General features: G+C 32.9%; 1 long non-coding RNA gene across 1 annotated transcript in view; it reads left to right on the top strand.

The window, feature by feature from the left end:
• The window catches only part of LOC131423671 (uncharacterized), a 36,552-nt gene extending 21,760 nt beyond the window's left edge, over positions 1 to 14,792 (top strand). The window contains exons 2-3 of the long non-coding RNA XR_009225531.1: positions 4,152 to 4,231; positions 14,667 to 14,792. This is a non-coding gene — a long non-coding RNA (uncharacterized LOC131423671). The remainder of the gene's footprint in view (positions 1 to 4,151; positions 4,232 to 14,666) is intronic.
• Positions 14,793 to 15,302: the final 510 nt, after the last annotated feature.

The following is a 15,302-nucleotide window of genomic DNA, read 5'->3' as shown; positions in this document are numbered from 1 at the left end:
GGACTCGCTAACTAGGTCCCAACTTCTAGTTTCCATTACCTCCCAATAGTACATTCAATCATGAATCCATTGATGGGTTAGTCCATTGATAAAGATTAAAGCCTTCAGGGTCCAATCACTTTCCAAAAGCCCTACCTCTAAACATGGTTGCATTGAGGACTAAGCCATCAACTAATGAGCCTTCAGAGGGCATTCCAAATCCAAATCATAATACACTCTGAACTGCTTGAGAGATAGGATTGAACTGAAAGTGACAAAATACTTTCATGAAGCAAGTGGAGAGAGATGAATAATAAACTATACTATACAAAAATAAATGTATTACTGTTTATATAATATATACTGGTATTGAGGAAAAACAAGCATGACAAGGACTGGGGATGTGGCATAGGTGCCAGGGAGAAGTTAAAATTTAATATAAATTGTTCAGGATAGGTGAATATTGAAAAAACCTGCAAAGGAAGTAGAGAAATTAGTCATGTGAATTTCTAGGGGACAATTGGTTTTGAAGCACCAATGCAGCAATGTACAAAGAAGATTAGACTGAAGGAGCATGAATAAGAGTGGGAGAGTCATACAGTCAGGGACACATTTTCTATGGCCTTGTAGACTACAATATAGTTGTTGAGTAAGCATACTAGTTTATATTCTAAATTGAAAATTTATGAGGAAGAAAGGATATGATCTAATTTTATATTTTTAAAGGATGACTGTTGATGTATTGATAATACAGTTGAGAGTACCAGATTGGAATAAATACTTATTGAGGTTTTATGATGGTCCACTCACTACTGATTGGCATAGAAAGAAAAAGATGTGGGTAGGAAGATGAATTAAACCTGGTGGTAAACACAGAATAGTTCTTAGGCTTCCAAACATGTTGGGCAAGTTTTCTCATAAGAAACTGTGGAAAATATATAGAGTAAAATTCCATAACATATAGAGGTATGGTAGTAAATGATGACATGTGGCTTTTATCCACTGGACTTTGGTGATTCTGTGTGCTGGAGATTTTAAAGATGGAAGAATCCTTGGAGGTCATGTAGGAACTTGACTTCTTCTTATGTACATAGAGATTTGAAGCCAGAGAAAAGTGAGGTAAGTCCCTGGCATAAATGCTGGGTCTAGTTTTCAATTACAAATGTTCAGATTCTAAGTTGAGAGATTTCTCGGGTAGGACATCTTGTCTCTACTTATAGCAGTGTTTATATCTGTTAAAACAAACTTTAAGCACAAGGAACAGATTTTTCTGTAGGCAGAATTATTGCTGTGGTTCTTGTGTAAAAGAGGAGGCTAAAAATGCATTCTGAGAAGCTTGTAAGAGTCATTACTTGTACCTCCTTAGGACACCTAGGCCAATGCATTTATAATCACTGATGAAGCCTATTTTACAAATAGAATGGGAAGGAATATATTCTGGAATCATGGAAAAGAGATTCAATATTGTTTTCTTTGAAAAGCTAAAAGCCAATGTGATCTGGACAGTCAGACACTTTTCTTCATCTTCCAAATGCCAAATACTAGGAAATTGTACTTTCTGGGAGCAAGAAGTTGCTTTTTTATGTTTTAATAGAAAGATCATAAAATTATTTTATGTACTGAGAAGAAGACGAATGACACTGAAAAAACAAAATGCTGTAAGTCTATTTTAAAACATGTAAAAATATTAGTTGCACCTATTATAATAATGATTTCACATACAACAACAAAATAGAGTAGCAATAACACCAAAAAAGGTAAATAACAACAGCTAAATAGACCAAAGTTTATTATTTTCTTTAAAAATAATCTGATCAGACTAACCTGGTGCCACAGTGCTTCCTAGGGCCCATTCAGGGACCCTGAATTCATCCTGAATTCATCCATCTACTTGTTTTACAATGAAAGATGGGGGTCAATTTTTTTTTAAGTGAAGGACTTAATAGGAAATCTTTTAGGTTTCAGGACCATGCTATATCTGATTCAACTATGTAATTCTGCCATTGTAGTATGAAAGTAGTCATTGACAATACATAAAAGAACGTTTCTGTCTGTGTATCAGTGACACTTACTTTGTAAAACAGGCACCAGGTCTTTAGATTTCTGGCCATTGTCTGCAAGCCTCTTCTCTGTGTTCCTGTGTGAGTCTGCATGGTTGAAAGTGGGTCACTGGGACATCTGCATTCCAGCTCAAAGAAATGAGAAAAAGAAGCCAGAGGAATGAGTACATTTCATTGGGATTACAAGACCAAAGTGACACTTTCTATTTCAATTTCCATTTCATTAGTCTAAACTGAGTAGTATTGCCATACTTAGTTACCCAACAATTGAGAGATGTACTAAACTTAAGGAAAAGAATAAAAAGGTAAAATAAACCATGGGACAAAATCAACACAAATGCTTCTTTTGCATTATATCAAAATCTTACCTTGATTGCCCACCCAACAAATAATCAAAATAATGATAGTTATAATTGATTTTTTGACTGTTTGTATTATAGACATCTCTATATTATTATATTTTTCATTATAAAATGTTCAAGGACATTAAAAAATGTTGCAAGAATTGCATAATAAACACTCAAATATCCAGAGCTTAGGTTTATTCTTACCATATTATACATCCATATATTTTTTTCTTCATAAAGAAATCTATGTTGTTTTATGAATTTGAAGTAAATTGCACACATCAGTATACCTTTCTGTCATGAACATCATTAGGGGTCAATCTTTGATTAAAATTGTATTTAGATAGAATGTGTATACAGTAAAACACATGAAACTTAAGAGTGACAATGAGTACTTCCAAAAATGTAAACTTTTTGTAACCCCAAATTATATCAAGATGTAGAAATTTCAGTCACTCCAGAAAATTCTGTCATGCCCTTAATCTCCACTACGCAGCATCTACTATCATCACCTAAGAGAGGTTTTGACTGTTCTTCAGACATGTAAATGGCATCATATAATGACTTTATAGTCAACATTTATATCATTTAGAATAATGTCTTGATATTTCATCCTTGTTATTGCATATACTTGTAATTTATGTGTGTAGCTATCAATTTCCTTTTTGATAAATGTCAGAACATTTTTTTTTCACTTTTGTCTTTTATGATCAAAGCTACTATGAACATTCTTGTACAATTCATTTGGTCAATCTATACATAGAGGTGAGTATAAATATATTCCCCTAAGTGTATATATTCTTATACATTAACATACACACGCAGGATTTTTGTTGTTGGTGGTGCTCTCTTGTATTAATATATAGGACTAGAACTGCAGAGGTCAGAGGTCAGAGGGGAAGTATATACATAATTTTATAAGGAAATCCTAAAATCTTTTTCCATTTGGCTCAACTATTCTATATATTCATCATTAATACATAAGATTACATTTGTTTTATATCCTTAGCAACACTTGGGGTTGTTAGTATTTTTAATTTTAGCTATTCTGGTGGTTGAATAGTGGCTCTATGATATTTCTGTGGGGGATTCTCCCATATGGAAAAATCTTACATTCAAAAAATTTAAATTAATTTATGATAGACATGAAGTAATTTTCTCCCTGAGCTATTAATGTAGAAAGAGAACCTCTAAAATAATTCAATGAGAGCAGACCTAGCTAAAATCCATAGAGTACCTACCGTTCATGTATGAGTTTATATAAATGGATCTAAATTCAGTAGGGATTAAGGGGCATATGGAGTGATAATCTACATGGATTAAAATGACATTGAGGGCTATCCTGAATGATTAAACATATTTAAATAGGCAGGCATACATATAAAGGGAATATTTAAAAAATGAGACCATTGCACTTTCTCTTTTCTAACATTTTACTGTTAAAGTAATTTTAATCTTAAATGTTGTCACCATAACTGTTCCACTATAGTTGGTGAGATGACAGATGTGTTAACTAACTTGACTGTGGTAATTTTTCCACCTAGATACTTTATCATCTCATTGTACCCTTTAACCATACGTAGCATTGTTTGTCAATTATACTTCAATAAAACTTGAAAAAATAAAACAGAATTTATCTTAATCACTTAAAAAAAGAAAAGTCAAATGTTATATAGTTATTTAGTAAAGCAGAGCAAAAAGTGAAGATTCTATTACAAATAAAGAAATATTTATGTTATCTCTCATTTTCTTTCCATACCTTTAGTACAAGTTGCTGTTGTCAAGTAAGAATCACGATGGGAGTCAGAGAAATATGGAACAATGAAAGCACGATTAGAGAGTCGGGTAAGAATAAAGGAGACAGGCTAATGTGTTATTCTATTGCATGTTTTTATTTTTTTTCTTCCTTTCTCTGCTTCTATCTCTCTGTTGTGTTCAATATGAAATATGAGTATTGTTTAGTGTTCAAAAGATGGATACTAGTGAAGGAGAGATGTCAATGAGTAATCATAACAGTAACAACTATAACTCAAGTCTAGGTATGTGTGTAACTAATTTTCAGATATTAATTTTCTAGAAGGTTAATGAGCTACTTCGGTAACCATCTAAATATCCACCCATCTTTTTATTTCTTTTTGTCTCCTTCTTTCTCATTAGTATTAAGAGATAATTTTTAACATGGTAAAATCACTCTTGTGCAGACATTAGATAAATGTGGCAAATTTTGCTTAATGCATTAATAATGAGTAAACCAGGCAGATATTACAATTGGGTCAAAGAAAAAATCAAATGAACAGATACATTTATTATTATTATTATTCTACAATGTAAGAGGGAAATCAATCGAATTTTTTCCTAATGGAATTTATTTGCCTAGCTTGAGACTAGGCTTATTTTTCATTGCTATTGGTTTTCTTACAACTTGCCAAATTGTAAAATAGGTAAAAGGCAACGAAAAGCTGAGAGCTCCCATAGAATCAGAATCAGTATATCAGAAAGGTGTGTTTTAAATAATGCAGTTTTTCACTGAAGTACGTTATTTTCTTCTATGCACATATTATGTATCTATGCCTACTTACTTTGATATTTAGGAAATCCTCAGAGCAAAGAGAGAAATTTGACATCTGTCACATCCCTTATGTCTAGTTGAGAAATGACTGGTAAAATGGAGTGGATAATACAAACTTTATCTCATATTTCTCCCTCAAAAATTATCCAACATCCTAAGAGTTAAACTATAAATGATGATTAAACTATGAAAAAAAAATCCAAGCATTAAGAATCGTTTGTCTTTGACCATATAAGTTTTGCTTATACCTGCTTTGGTTACAGTTTAATAGCAATAAAATATTTCCTTATTCTCTTATTTTGGTTAAATCATACAATTGTTTTTACTAATATTTGTTCAATAATTCGTAAGTCCAATTTTTTTTGCTTGAAATTTATTCTAAAAGTTTTATCACATATACAATATATCTTAAGTAGAAAAGCAAAATAAAAAATTCCTGCCAATAATTGCTGAGTACATTAAAAACCCTGAAGACTCAATGCCTGTTCCATATCAGTAAGAGAAATGAAACATAATTCATCATTGACCAAAATACATACACATGGATAGTATTCTTGAGAAAAAGAAGTTTGAACAGAATTTTATGCAAATATATACATCAAAAGTAGAAGAAACAAATAAAACATTTCCAAAATACAGATGGGTGTGCTTTATAGAATCTTGTGCACCTTATAAGAGATTCTTGAGTTCATTTTTGGAGGTATGTGTTCATAGTTCCAAAGGTCATATGTCCTTAACCTTACACTGTAAGATTATAAGATCAAAAATTTATGTTTCTTATCACGCAGTATTTTCAAGGAAATACTATAAAGGAAGGGAAGAGATAGCCTTCTCCCTTTCTATTGAAGAAAGAAAATTTCATCATTTTACTTTTATATAATTTATCAAAAATTCAGTGTAAATTTAAACCCAACTGGTATAATAAAAGTTCAAAGACTAGAGGTCTCATACATAAACAACAACAAAATAGGCAACTGTTATGCATAGGCAGAAGTACACTGTCGTAAGCATGTGTAATCATTTTGTAATTAATTTCACATCTATTTCAAATTGACATTATTTATTATCTTATTAAAGATCATAATATCTTCATACTTCCTCTGTTTTATACAATTTCTGAATAGCTTAATTCCTTCAGCTTCATCAAGGGGGTCACTGAAGGTGAACAGAAGGAAGATTTAAAGTATATTTTGAATTGGTTTTTGGCCACCACAGATTCTTAACGTTTTAAGTAAAATTATGAATGCTGGCACTTTTACTCTGGTAAGCTCTTTCTTGAATATTTACATTTGGATGGTAGTTTTTCTTTGAAATAAGATATTTTCCTTTTCCCTTCAAATCTACTGTTGTCTGAACTCCGTTTTGTAATAGGATTTTAACTCTAGCAATGTACAATGAATTTCCACAAACAAAATCTGCTGTGTTGGAAGACAAGCATGATCCCGGAGATATTTACATGGTCACTGTAGGAGACCCTGTGAAGTTGCCCTTTCTGGTGCAGTGCCTTGTAGATTGGATCCAGCATAATGTCAGCTGGATTTTCAACTCAGGTTACTGAATGTGAATTACAAAGGTCCCCACCTAGTTTCAGTGTGAAGTGATGCTCCTTATGCAATGGTGAGGAGCAAGTTCACTGTGGCATTAAACCACGCAGTGTCTGTCATGCACCATCAAATCTAGCACTTGCAAATCATTTTAAGTGACTAAATAATTATTATAATTGTTCTTCTAATGTCAGCTCTAAAGAAGAGTCTTTTTAAACACGTGTTGTTAAATAAATTTTCCTCAAATACCTTGGTAATGTAATGCCTTGGTAAAGGTATTAATAAAAGGCCTTACATACTGTTTTAAACTTAAATTAGAGAATAGTTACATTCTCATTATTTCAATCTTGGCCTTTTTGGGCAAATTCTTGAAATCTTTTACATTATTAAAGTTAGGAGAATTAAAAAAAAAAAAAGTTAGGAGAATTAAGCTTACTTCAGAAAACTCCTAATTTAAAAAGTGTGAAATTTGTAAATCTGTTGTATCTAATTTCTCACATGTATTAAAAACTCACCTACAGTCATTTCAAAAAAAATATTTATTTTCATCATAGTGCAATGGATTTTGAAAGACTGAAACAAACAAAAAAACTTTGAAAATGTGCTTTCATGTAGTTGTGCAAATTGTTGTGTGACTCCACATAAAGGACGTCACTGTTGCCTAATAGGTTTGATAAACCAAAAGTTTATTTTTCCCAAGTGGAACAGAGTAATAAGGGAAGATTAGTTAAACTGTTACTGATTATACACTGTGTGTTCCACCAAGCATATTTTTATCATTTTCTAATACAAGCAAAAAAAAATCTTTAAACCAACATTTAAATCTGTATATCAAATTTATCTACTGGAATTTAACAACTGCCTTCTTATATCACCTTTTCTGTATTCTATCATTGTATTAAGTAAATCCAACAGATATCGGTGAACTAATCTCCAGTTTTTTCCCCAAAGAATATATTTGTAAGGAATAGTCAGTTCCAAATAAAGAATATTTAAAGTTATTTAATATATGCTACATTATAGTTTATGGTAATATTTATAAATCTACCATTGATAATATTAAATACCATACCCTTAAATTTTAGAATTTTAATAATTAAAAATATAATGTCTTAATAAATATATGTTTCTTAGTTTGCTAGTGAAGCTGACTATTTTTAAATGTAGAAAATTTTTTCTTTTTTCTCAGGCATATGTAATATTCTTTCAGAACATAACTTAATATCAGGTCTCCTTTTCTTTTTTTCTGTTTCCTTTGCTTATAAGCACTAGTAGCATTAAATATTTCTCATTTATTGCAAATGACTTTTCAGTCCATAAGTGTGACTTTTAATTGTTTGGTTCATTTTGTCTGACAAATCTCTTGCTTGTTTTAACTATTTCCCTCCTCAGAGTTGAGAAAGTTCAACTGTTGATAATTTTATCTGTGTTCTCTATTTGTCCCCATTGCCTTCTCATCTTTTCTGTGCAATGTCTCTTTTAACCTGGGCAATAGCTTGGTTGGATTGGATATTTACTTTTGCATTTACATGTACATAGGAGTTGGCAGAATTCTGTCTCCTGTAAATACTGTACGTGTGTTCCATGGGTAGCTTTATTTATTCTCCTTGTACACTTTCATGAAGGATGTGTGGAGAGATTCAATGTCAAGCAGCTGCCATATGGAAGGAGATTTTTCCCTTATACTTTTTGAAGAAAAGAATGGTGAGACAGAAAAATATTTTCTTTCTTTTGCAGTGCTGGGGACTGAACTCCCAGGGCTCTTTTCATGCTAAACATGCATTCTGTCACTGAGTTCCAACTCCAACCCTAAGAGACCATTTCTAATAGGTGACATACTCACTATTTAGTGTATCTTAAGAATATACTCACTCTCTTGAATAGTTTGATTTGTTTAAAGCTTTTAAAACTACAATATTAGGAGTAAATGTGGGGAGAATTGGTGACTCCAACTGATTAAAATAAAGGTTTTCATTAAGATTTTCATTCTTTGATAACTCTTGACCATATTATTCACTATTCAAAAAATACATTAAGTTATAATTGGCATATTTCTTAAAGTAATACTCTCAAGTCAAATGTACCCATATGGTTGACTTAGGCCCCTTCCACAAATATGTCAATATCTCTCAACTTGAAACATTTGAATTTTCAGCTTTTGAATATGATATGTATTGGCATTGTAATTCCTAAATATGCCCAACAATTGTTGACTTAAGACTCATGTTTAACACTAAAAAACTCTTCAGAAAGGGAAATCTTCATAAATATGGTGTTCAAATTTGATCCTAACATATCAATGACTTGCCACAACACACACACACACACACACACACACACACATACACACACAAAATATTTTCCTTTAAAACCCACAATTGTAAGAATTTTGTAATGTATAGAAATAATGAATAAACACACCAATTGGATATGGAATCTTATCTTTTACTTAAGGTATTGTTTTCTGATACAGAAATAAAGAAATATCTCAGGAAAATCTTCCAATATTATGTTCATCAATGAGAGAAAAATATGAATTTTTGGACAATTTTTGAGTGTGCAATGCTTGGCAAGCTATGCAAGCACTCTACCCCTGAGATATACTCATAGCATAAATTTGGAATATTTTTAAAAATCATCACAAATTTTTCTTAAGATTAATAAAAATGAAGGTCAACCAACATATGTAATAATCACTCACTCTTAAAAGTCTTCCATGAGTGCTTAATGTTTCAACATCACTAATGTTATGAAAGAGATTTTACTGGATATCTACCAAATATTTATTCTATTCTCTAAACCCTTGCCGCAGTCTGGCTGGGCACAAATGCCGCAGTCTGGCTGGGCACACAATCACGAGCCACCACACAGCTTGTAGATTCAAACAGCAACTCTTTATTCCTGAACTCACACCAGCCATCTACAATCACGTTCTGGGGAAATCCACGTTCTCTGACCAAAATCCACCTCCACTGGGCTTCTATCTCCCAAAATATACTGTCTGAATCCCGTGAGAACTCAAGGGGAACTCAGGCAGCAGGATACGCCCTATTCCCAGCAGGAATAATCTTAAACCAGGAACACCCTAATCCCGGATCCGCCCTGGTCCTTGAGCAAGGTCACCTAAATGCAATGTCACTGCAAAATGTCCTATTTCCACGAGTCCTTCCACTAAGCAACATGGGGTACGCTGGCAAGGAAATTGTCATACCTACTTGGCTAATGGCTCCCAGCAAACCCTCTGTCATAAAAATTCATTTCAAGATTGCTATGGTTCAAATCTGTCCACTTCAAAACTCATGTTGAAAATTGTCATTTGTCACAGTACTAAAATGGGGGACTTTTTAGAGGTGTATAGGCTGTGAGGGCTTCTCACTCATGAAGGGAATTAGTACCCTCATAAAAGAGTGAGTTTGGTCCCCTTTTGACCTCTCTCACCTTCTTATTTTCCTCCATGTGATCCATCACACACTGAGGAGGCCCCTGCCGCATGCTACCACATTGATTTGGGAATTACCAGCTTCCAGAACTGTGAACTAGTGAATTTCTATTCAATATAAGTTACTCAGTCTATGGTGTTATATCATAGCAGCACAAAACAGACAAAGGCATCGATCAACATTATTTTCAAATTCTTTTATATATCTTAGTCTTTCTCATTTCCTTGCTATTCTATTGTTCAATTTGGATTTTTTCCTTGTGTATTAGCCACATTATTTAATTGGTTATGGATTTATTATAAATTTCAGAGTTGGAATAAAGTTTGTTTCTGCCTTCCCTTGATGATTAGTTTTAAACATGTCTCTCTTGACTTTTTTCTAGCTTTTGTTCAGAGATTCTCTTGGTCACCTGCATTTGCCCTTTGAGAAATATTTTGAGAAGATATATGTGTTTAATATGCTCTTGGGGCCTCTCCTGACTTGACCTCAAAGATCTCCAGAGAAAACACAATTATTCCCAGTATGCTATAGATACTTTCTGCCCCTCTGCCCCAGGGAGGAGTTTTATAAAAACACTATAACAGCACACTAGAAGGATATGTTGGCTTGTACACATTTGCCTCTGTTAAATTGAATTTTGTTCATTTGTTTCTTCCCTCTCTTCCCCGATTCTCTCTTCCTTCCCCCTTCATTCCTTTTCACTATTTTTCTTTTCTCTTGAACCAAGTTAATTTGGTCGTGTCTTTATCATACGGACAATATCTTTATTTTATAGTCACCAATGATCTCTGATTTACACATTCCAGTGGTATTTCTCAATGTTCATCTCATCTGAGCTAGCAGCTGTTTTTCCTTGAGGTACTTTCTTCTTTTGACTTTTCTGATACCTTGATTGCCTGGTATCCCTATTAATTTGTTAGCCATCAATTTTTCTCCCTTTTCTGACCTCTGAATGTAAGAATGCCCTTAAGCTTGGTTCTTGAATTCCCCTTGTTTCTTTGGTCTTATAACCCTGTACTTTCTCCTTCATTCCTTTACTCAGTATACTTGGTGGGCTCCTTATTTCTAGAAATGGTAGATGTACTGTTGCATGAAGATGTAAACACTTTCCTTTTTAGTCTTCTGGAATACTCTTCTCTCATCTACACACATGGTACACTACCATGTGTGTCCTGGACATAGCTAGACCATGAGCAGGCACTGAGTTGCATCAAGGTTGACTCTTCCAACAGTGATTTTGGATTGAGGTGAAAAAAACTTCCTCTATTGATGCCAGGATGCTGAGAATTATCCTCACTTGCTGTGTGATACTGGACTTTAAGCATCATTACTATTACTTTTTCTGCACTGTAGATTTCTTACATGTTAACTAAGGATTACCCCATCTTCTTCCTAGTATTACTTCAGTGATACCATATGGTCTTTTAAACTGCTATTAGAGGAGGCATCAGAGAATGAGTTATTTCTAAATATTAGTTAATTTTCCTTTCTGATTCTCAGTTCTCATATCAAATTCCTATATTGAGTCATTGGTGTGTTTCTTTCCCATAGGCTAAGCTGTCCTTATGATTTGGAAGCCCCTATGTTTCTTTGTATGTTATTGATCATTATCACTAGTGTACTATTTATTCATTAGAATTAAAAAAATAAAACAAAATAATTGTTTAAGAAGACTTCCATTCCTAACATATGACAAATTGTCATTTAAATAATTCAATTTTAGTTCTAATACATGAGATTAGTACATGACTTCTAGGTCACTGAGAATGTTTTAGTGGTTGAGGAGTGAAATAGCCTGCTTCTAATGGTAAAGTATGATTAGATGAAGGATTCTTCTGCTTCATAAGTGTTATTTGGCTTAACATTTTTTTTCCCTTTAAAACATTGGTGGGGCTGGGCGTGTAGCTCAATGGTAGAGAATTTGCCTAACATGAGCAAACCTCTGGGTTTGTTGATCCCAAACACCAAAAGAAAAACTGCCAGAAAAATTATTTTCATTATTTCAATTACTGCCCTAGATTATCTGTAAGGTAAATTTATGAATATCAAAATTATTGTTATTTAGTGATTATAATTATAATCATAATAATAATTTTGTTATTTTAATTAGTAATATATATATGAAGCTTATTTATACACTTAATATTTTATATTACAGACAGTAGAGATAAATAGTCTTACATTTTCACTTAATGGCACAAGATACATTATTTATTAAAAGCTGGATAATATACAGTCTCCTCCATTTGATGGTGGTCCATTTAAGCAGTATTAGTAAAAGTGCATGATACCTTTTTTTGAGAAATGTCTAATGAGATTTATTGCCCATTTTTCCCATCTTTTAAATCATATATATATATTTTTTTATTTTGGCTACTGAGATTTGGAAATTTCTTATCAATTCTGGGTATTAGCCCTGGTTTAGACAACTTTTCACTGCTGTGTACAAAATACCTTACAAGAACAACCTAGAGGAAAAAAAAAAGTTTATTTGGGCCTCATGGTCTCAGTCATTCTGACTCCATTGCTTTGGGCCCAAGGTGAGGCAGAACATCATGGCAGAAGGGTGGTGTAGTGGAGGAAAGTGGCTCAGCTCATGGCAGGCAGGAAGTGGAGAGGAGAGAGAGAGAAAGATGCCAAGGACATAATATAAACCCCTAAGGCATATCCCCTACTTTCTCCTTTCATTCCCTACCTGCCTTACAGTTATCACGCAGTACAGTAGTTCTGTCAAATTATTGATCCATCAAATGGACTAATCTATTGAATAGGCTATAGTTCTCATGATCTAATTATGAGTTCAGAGGACACCTCATGTCCAAACTATAACAAACCCATCGTCAGAGTATAGTTTACAAATATTTTCTCTCACTAGACAGGTTGTCTCTTCACTCTGCTATTTGCTTTGCTATGCGGAAGCTTTTTAGTTTGGTGTGATGCCATTTGTGTATTGTTGTTTCCTGTGTTTTGGGGACTCATCTAAGATATCCTTTCCCATTCCAAGTCCTAAAGCATTTCTAAGAGTAAAATTTTCTACTTACTGTATTTTGGCAATAGAAAATTATTTTAATCCCATAAACAACATTAAACTAATAAGAAATTTATGTAGTATAAACTTGTTGTTATTAACCTATATTATGACAAAATATATACCTTTTTACAAACTGTGCCATTGTCATGTAATCCCCATGTATGTAATGGCTCCGTGTGTTCTCTCTGATTCATTTATAATAATAGAGCACTGCACCTCCTGCCTGATCTTTTTATTCTGTGTACATTACAGTAGCAATTTACTTTGTTAATAACCTTGAACCAAAATTAATGTCCCAGATATAAATTTGGATTGAAAAACTCTAAAAGATACTGAAGCACTCTCACCTTGAGCAAATAATGTACCTTTTCTCTGTGGTCTTCAATTTCAATCCCATCTTGTAACAATTAACCACTTAGGTAGTTGCTATTACTGTGTTCAGCTACCAAGGAAACAGATTTTTCTATGTTAATAGAGAAGTGATATGTATGAGGTTCAGCAGGCTTTTTGGAAACTCATGGAGTTTTAAGAAATGAAAAGACTAAGCCTCTTAATGTCCTTAAATATATAAGGTAGAGTTAGATATGCATCAGTTTATAGCCCAAGTTTCACTTTCAAAGATGATTAGAAAATGACTCTGAGAATGTTTAGATCAACCATAATTTATTTATAAGTATGATATTTGGAAACTACTTTCTTTTTTTGGAGAAGCAGATTCAAGAAAGTAAATCATATAATTATATGATGGAAAGGTCTGCTGATCATTAATCATTTAAAAATACTGCTATATACAATAGGAATATCAGCAGTAGTTTATAAACTCAGAAGAATTTCCAATATATCCACTGATTATACATTATGTTGATAGTTTCATTATATTATAGATGAATTGAGTTAACTTTTCTAAAATATATTTTTATAAATAAGTAGCATTGATGGAGAATTTATATGCCAAGGTATGTTATTTTTTTAAATTTTAATAACCATATGAATTAAACTGCATTACTACCCCATGTTTCTGAAGCCAAGTTCTCTCTATATATATCATTGAAAATCTTTAGATTCAATGTGAGTATCAGTGAATCTAAAACTTAAGTTATATGTAAACATGTACACATATATTATACATCACATAACCTTATATTCATATATATATATATATATATATATATATATATATATATACACACACACACACACAGATACATATGTGTCTGTCTGTGTGTATGTATACTAGATATCCCATGCAAAGCAGTGAACAAAAAACAAAAACTTATGGCTTGTCTGGTAATCTAGGGAATTAATGAATATCAGAAAACATGAGCAATATGAGTCTTCATCTTTCTAAAATTGTTATCTTAAATACCTAATACCTACCTCATTTTAAAGTGGGTTTTCATTATTTTTTCATCAATGCATCTTTTTCTTTGGCATTATCTTTAACAAGAACTATAAAATGTTGTTATGGTGTAGATGTGAGGTATCTCCCAAGAGCTTCTGCATTAAAGCAGGAATATTCAGAGGTGAAATGAATGGACTGTGAGAGCTGTAATCTAATTAGTCCATCCTAGTTTAAATGGACTGACTGGATGGCAACTGTAGCCATTCCTTGGGTGTGGGTGGAGGAGGTGGGTCACTAGGGGGAGTGCCCTGGGATGGTTAATTTTCCCTAAGACCCTTTCTCCTCTCTCTGTAGGCTTCCTGGCTGCTGTGAGGTATGCGGATCTCCTCCAACACATCCTTTTGCCAGAATGTTTTGCCTCACTTTGGGCCTAGAGTAATGTCAGCCAGCCAAGTACTACATCTATGAAACCATGATCCCAAATAAAATTTTCCTTTTTGTAATTGTCCTTGTCAGGTGTTTTAAGTTTTTCCTGAAGGTCTCCACTTATTTAAAGAAAAATACTGGAAGATGGAAGTGATTGGCAGGGACTGTGGTTTGCCTTTATTGTTGAAAGTTTTTAAAGGTTCAATATAGTTTTAAAAGAAGTCCCACTTTAAAAAAATGTTTTTCATTTTTGTTTGCAAAATTACTTGGACAACCGTTTAGGATTCCTTCAGTTATTATGTTCCTTTATACTCTCTTATAACTATTTAAAATTATTTGTTTATTATAGCACTTATTTGAAAAAAAATATATATACACACACACAATATTGCTTTTTGAGACAAAGGAGTGCCAAACTATTTTTTTTTTTAACTCTAAAACTTTGCCTTTATTTTCTAAAGTATTCAAGACAAAGACATTGAGTGCCTACTGCTTGTCAGGTGCTTTGCTGGATGAGTGTATTATAAAGCTGAAATCCAAAGAATCTCTGCCTTAAGGAGCCCT

This window comes from Marmota monax, unplaced genomic scaffold (genome assembly GCF_021218885.2).
Source record: "Marmota monax isolate L192 unplaced genomic scaffold, Marmota_monax_Labrador192_F-V1.1 WCK01_AAM20220418_F8-fsc00016, whole genome shotgun sequence".
Lineage (NCBI taxonomy): Eukaryota > Metazoa > Chordata > Mammalia > Rodentia > Sciuridae > Marmota > Marmota monax.
The sequence above is the reverse complement of the archived record's forward strand: the minus strand, read 5'-3'. Positions and strand labels throughout refer to the sequence as shown.